Source organism: Otolemur garnettii, unplaced genomic scaffold (assembly GCF_000181295.1).
Source record: "Otolemur garnettii isolate 467f Iridium unplaced genomic scaffold, OtoGar3 scaffold00115, whole genome shotgun sequence".
Taxonomy (NCBI): domain Eukaryota; kingdom Metazoa; phylum Chordata; class Mammalia; order Primates; family Galagidae; genus Otolemur; species Otolemur garnettii.
Window position 1 is genome coordinate 6,650,137 of NW_003852510.1, and position 6,320 is coordinate 6,656,456.

Genomic DNA, 6,320 nt, shown 5'->3' on the forward strand with positions numbered 1-6,320 from the left:
GTTTGATAGAATTTGGATATGAAGCCATCTGGTCCTGGACTTCTCTTTTAAGGGAGATTTTGAATTGATGATGCTATTTCATTGGTTGATATAGGTCTATTTAAGATTTCTAATTCTTTCTGGTTGAGTCTAGGAAGGTGGTGTGCTTCCAGGTATTGGCCCATTTCCTTCAGATTTTCATATTTCTGGGAATATAGAGTTTTGTAGTAATCACTGAGGATTTTTTTTATTTCTGAAGTGTCTGTTGTTATTTCTCCTTTATTGTTTCTGATAGATGATCTTAGAGATTTTACTTTTCTATTTACGGTTAGGTTGGCCAAAGGTTTATCAATTTTGTTAATTGTTTCAAAAAAACCAATTTGTTTTGTTGATCTTCTGAATGATCCTTTTGTTTTCAATTTCATTTAATTCTGCCCTAATTCTGATTATTTCTTTTCTTCTGCTGGGCTTGGGGTTGGAATTTTCTTCCTTTTCTAGTTGCCTGAGGTGATCCATTAAGTTGCTGGTCTCCTCCCTTTCTGTTTTCTTGATGAAGGCTTCCAGTGCTATAAATTTCCCTCTTAGGACTGCCTTTGCAATATCCCACAAATTTTGGTAATTTGTGTCTTAGTTTTCATTTAGTTCCAAAAATTTGGTGATTTCCTTCTTAATCTCATCTTTGACCCAGCTGTCAGTCAGCCTAAGATTATTTAGCTTCCATGACTTTGTTTGATTATGGAGATTCCCATTGGTATTGAGTTCAACTTTTATTCCATGGTGGTCAGAGAACATACAAGGAATAATTTCTATACTTTTAAATTTGCTGAGGTTAGACTTGTGTCCTAGGATATGGTCTATTTTGGAGGATGACCCTTGGGCTGATGAGAAGAATGTATATTCAGTTTTATTAGGGTGAATTGTTCTGTAGAGGTCTATAAAATCCATTTGTTTTAAGGTCAGATTTAACTCTAATATTTCTTTGTTTAGTTTCTTCTTGGAGGATCTATCCAAAACTGTCAAAGGGGTGTTAAAATCTCCAACTATTATACTACAGGAAGATATCAAGTTGTTCATATCCATTAGGGTCTGCTTTATGAATTGAGGAGCATTCTGGTAGGGTGCATAAATGTTCATTATCAAAATCTCTTCATGTTGGGTGTTTCCCTTGACAAATATGTAGTGACCTTCCTTATCTTTCTTTATCTTTGTTGGTTTAAAGTCAATTGTATTTGCTACTAAAATTGCAACCCCTGCTTTTTTCTGGTTTCCATTTGGCCTGTATTATACAAGTCCATCCCTTCACCCTGAGACTATTTTTTCCTTTAAGGTTAGGTGAGATTCTTGTATAATGCAGATGTCCAGTCTGAGTTTATGTATCCAGTCAGCCAGCCTGTGCCTCTTTAGAGGACAATTTAAACTGTTCACATTAATTGAAAGAATTGATAAAACTGGTTGTGTTTCGGGTGTCATGATTTTGGGATGTTCAATGGACATTTTTAATCCTTTCACCACTGTGGAAGTTGGGTTTTGTTCAAAAAATTTCTGGGTGAGTTTACTTTGGAGGTAGAGCATTGTGCTGGTTGTTGTGGAGGATGGGTCTGAGAATATCCTGGAGAGTTGGTTTTAGTTATGGCAAAATTCTTCAACACATCTACATCATTAAAGTATTTGATTTCTCTATTGCAAATGAAACTCAGTTTAGCTGGATAGAGGATCCTGGGCTGGAAGTTGTTTTGTTTTAAGAGATTGAAGGTTGAGGACCATCTTTTTCTGGCTTGAAACATTTCAGCTGAGAGGTCTGCAGTTATTCTGATATTTCTTCCTTTGTAGGTGATGCTTTTCTTACATCTGGCTGCTTGCAGAATTTTCTCCTTCACCTTCACTTTGGCAAAGTTAATCACAATGTGTCTAGAAGATGCTTTATTTGAATTGAGTCTTGTGGGGGTTCTGAAACTGTCTGCTATCTGAAGTTCTGAATCTCTTGCAATGTTTGGGAAATTCTCCTCCAAAATCTCTTGGAGTAGAGCATCTGTACCTTTATGACCATCCTCTTCTCCTTCGGGAATTCCTATAAGACAAATGCAGTTTGTCTTTTGCAGTTATCCCACAACTCTCTCAGGGAATGATCAGTTTTTGTCTCCATTTGTCTACCTCATTGAGTGGGAATGTTCAAAAGCTTTGTCCTCAGTTTCAGAGATCCTTTCTTCTGCCTGGTCAACTCTATTAGTGAGGGATTCCACTGTATTTTGGAGCTCCTCAACTAACTTTTTCATTTCCTTGAGCTCTGCTATCTCTTTTCTCATTATGTCCATATCTTGGGTGACTTGAGACAACTTTAGAACTACTCTTTGGAATTCAATTTCCATCTTTTCTTCCATTCTATTTATCTTATTTGCAATCCATATTCTGAATTCAGTTTCTGACACTGCTGCCATTTGTCTATGCATAGCATCTTCGGTTGTATCTCCTTTGTCATTTCTTGGGGGGGGGGTGTTGATCTACTCTGGTTATTCATGTTGCCACAGTTCTTCTGTTGAGTCCTCACCATGTTTATTTTCTACCATTTGGTTATGAGAACTGGTAGGGTGATTGAATTGGGGTTCCCAGGTAATAGAGATAGCCCCTTACCAAAGCCCTAGGCTTTGTAATTGTGGCTTATCTCCGACAACCTGAAAAAGGCCCCTTTCAGAGTTTTGGCTGGAGACTCTGAGGACCTACTTGGTGAGATAGTGCAGGCTAGCTGTTTTGATATCAGCCAACCTCTATCCTATCCTAAGAAACCACCCTTATTAGATTTAAATCTTGACTGTGAACAGATACAAACAGCTATGGCACCCAGCCCCCACCCTTCAGTTCTTTTCCACTACAGAACTTCAAAGGTCAACCTCAAAATGTCCCAGAGTAGACAGCCCCAGACATGGGTTCCAACCAAATTGTCTCTGACAGTGCAAACCCTGCCCAACAGAGAAGGATTCAAGGACAATTCAAAACAAAGGGATTCAAAGCACAATTGGAGCTAGGGATCCACACTCCCACCTGTCAGACTCAGTCCACACTATTGTCTGCTTCTCTGCTCACCGGCCCAGCTGGAGCTAGGGGTAACACCCCTGCCTACTAGTCTCAGTCCACACACAGCTAGCTTCTGGAGTAGGGTCTGGAATAATGCCTGCCAAACCAGTTGGAGTCAGGGTACTATGCCTGCTCTTGCCAGTCTCAGTCCACTGCCTGGCAAGCCTCTGTTTGCAGGCTCTGTTGGAGTCAGGGCACCAGGTCTGCCCTCTAGTCTCAGTCCATATACAGCTAGCCTCTGCTTGCCAGACCAGTTGGAGTCAGGGGACCATACCCCGCCTGCCTGTCTCAGTCCACTGCCTGGCAAGCCTCTGTTTGCAGGCTCTGTTAGAGTCAGGGCACCACACTCCACCTGCAGGTCTCAGTCCTCACCTGGTAAGCCTCTGCTTACCAGCACCACTGGAGGCAGTAGAGTATGCCCTAGCCCTCAGGGCTTGGTTCACACCCAGTAAGCCACTGCTCCAGGGTTCTGTTGGAATCAGGAGACCATGCCCTTGCTCTCAGGTCACAGTCCACACCTATTAAACCTCTGCTTGCAGGCCCAGCAGGGAACAGCCTTGTCTGCCAAACTCAGTCTACACGGGGCAACCACTTTCCTGCTGTGGGTGTTGTCAGAGCCGGGGGTTCTGCACCCAGTCCCGTCAGACACAGCCCAAACCAAGGGTCCACACTACCACTGGCTGGGCATAATCATAACCAGGGGACTGCTCCTCCTCCCACAGTGTCCCTTTCTTCCCACACTGTCTTTCTTCCCCATTAGTCACAGATTTCGTCCTAATGGTTGGCGGTCCACACGATGCCCAGGTCTCTCAGGACAAAAACACTCTGTACTCTGTAGGGGGCAGATCTTCAGACCGCCATGCAAGGGGGAAAGGGTGGACTGGGAGTTTGAACTTGCGGGGAAAATTATCTGTTCAATTTTATGCCTGGCAGGGTGGTGTCTAGGTTCATAAGTAGGACCTCCCTGGAGAAAGAGACCTGAAGTTTAGCAGCTCTCTCCAGTGAGGTAAAATGAAAGGTCCTTTCCTACTCATTCACAGATAGGCTGCGGCAAGCATTCTGCTTGGGGGAGGGGTCTCCTGTCCTCTAGTCAATAGGCTTTGCACCCGTAATTTGTTTTCTTGAATGCTCTTCCTTGAAGTTACAGCTTGCCGAATTTCTTTTTTAGCTCAGCTCCCTGTTTTTGGCTCTGTAGAGTCTGTTTCCATCCAGTTTTTCTTCCTTTGCTCAGGAGCCTCTGAGGAGGGTTGCTACCAGTCGGCCATCTTCCCAGAATCTGTGAGCTGTTTGCGGTTCTTTTGGACTTGGAACTCAGTTGAACTACCTTGGGAGAACTTGGGAAAGAAAGTAGAGGACTTTAAGCATTGTCTAGGGCCCCAGACTGAGCCACTGAACCAGATGAATCTAATAGTCTCTCCTTATTAACACTAGACGGTGTTTCCAAAGTGCAATCCATTCTGGAGAATACTTGTATTCACCGCACATGTATCTCACTGTGCACTCCTCCTGAGGGAACCTTCATACATATGAGCCCTGCACCCAGGTAAGTTAATGTGCCAATAGCCATCTATGTGCATGATCTCTGTGAGAAAAGAAATTTAACCCTGTTCCTGCAGATAACTGGCAGTATGCTTCTTGAAGGGAAAAACCATTTCTTCTCCTCAATAATGCTTATAGAGCCACCGGGGAAAGGACTTTGCCACCTTCCACAATGCCTTGCATCCCACAAGTTTCATCTACAAGTTCCTTCTTATAAACACTTCAGCGTTTTGCACAGTGCAGTCGCTACCAGAGAATACTTTGATTGGTCGCCCACGTGACTCTCTGAACGCTCCTGGAGAGGGAACATTAGTACACATAAGCTTCTATCCAAGGTAAGCTGGTGTGCCAACAGCCATGCCACTGCATGCATGAACTCAGTGACACTAAAAATTTGCCTCCTGCTCCAGCATATAACCGGCAGTATGATTCGCACCTGAGTCCTGATCTTCCCTTTCTGCCTGGGTGCATCCAGACAGCACTCCTCCCCCGGTGCACCTGAGTCATCACCTCTGCTTTCTCCTAGTGTGCATCCAGACAGCAGTCCTGCTCAGTGGACCCCACTCCTCACCTCGCCTTTCTGCTATGTGCATCCAAGACAGCACTCCTCTCCCAGCGGACCCCAGTCCTCACCTTGCCTTTCTGCTATGTGCATCCAGACAGCACTCCACTCCAAGAGGACCCCAGTCCTCACCTAGTCATTCTGCTTTTTGCATCCAGATAGCACTCCTCTTTGTGCCTTTCTGCTATGTGCATCCAGATAGCACTCCTGCCTAGCAGACCCCATTCCTCACCTCCCCTTTCTGCTTTGTGCATCCAGACAGCACTCCTCTCCCACCAAACCCATCTCCTCACCTCACCTTTCTGCCATTTGCATCCAGACATCACTCCTCTCAAAATAGACCCCAGTCCTCACCTACCCTTTCTGCTTTGGGCATCCAGACAGCAATACTGCCCAGTGGACCTCAGTCCTCACCTTGCTTTTCTGCCACATGCATCTAAACAGCACTCCTCTCCCAATGGACACCAGTCCTCACCTAGCCTTTCCACTATGTGCATCCAGAAAGCTCTCCTGCCCAGCAGACCCCAGTCCTCACCTCGCCTTTCTGCTTTGTACCTCCAGACAGCACTCCTCTCCTGCCAAACTCCAGTCCTCACCTCACCGTTCTGCCAAGTGCATCCAGACAGCAGTCCTGCACAGCGGACCCCAGTCCTCACCTAGCCTTTCTGCTATGTGCATCCAGAGAGAACTCCTGTCCAGCAGACCCCATTCCTCACCTTGCCTTTGTTCTTTCTTTTTTTTTTTTTTTGAGACAGAGCCTCAAGCTGTCACCCTGGGTAGACTGCCATGCCATAGCATCACAGCTCATAGCAACCTCCAACTCCTGGGCTCAAGTGAGTCTCTTGCCTCCACCTCCCAAGTAGCTAGGACTACAGGTGCCTGCCACAATGCCCGGCTATTTTTTGGTTGCAGCTGTCTTTGTTGTTTGGCGGCCCCGGGCTGGATTTGAACCCGCCAGCTCAGGTGTATGTGGCTGGCGCCTTAGCTGCTTGAGCCACAGGTGCCGAGCCTTGCCTTTGTTCTTTCTATGTGAGCCAGACAGCACTCTTGAATGGCAGCCACCAGTCCTCACTTAGCCTTTCTGCTGTGTGCATCCAGACAGCACTCCTGCCCAGCGGACCCCAGTCCTCACCTAACCTTTCTGCTATGTGCATCCAGACAGTACTGCTGC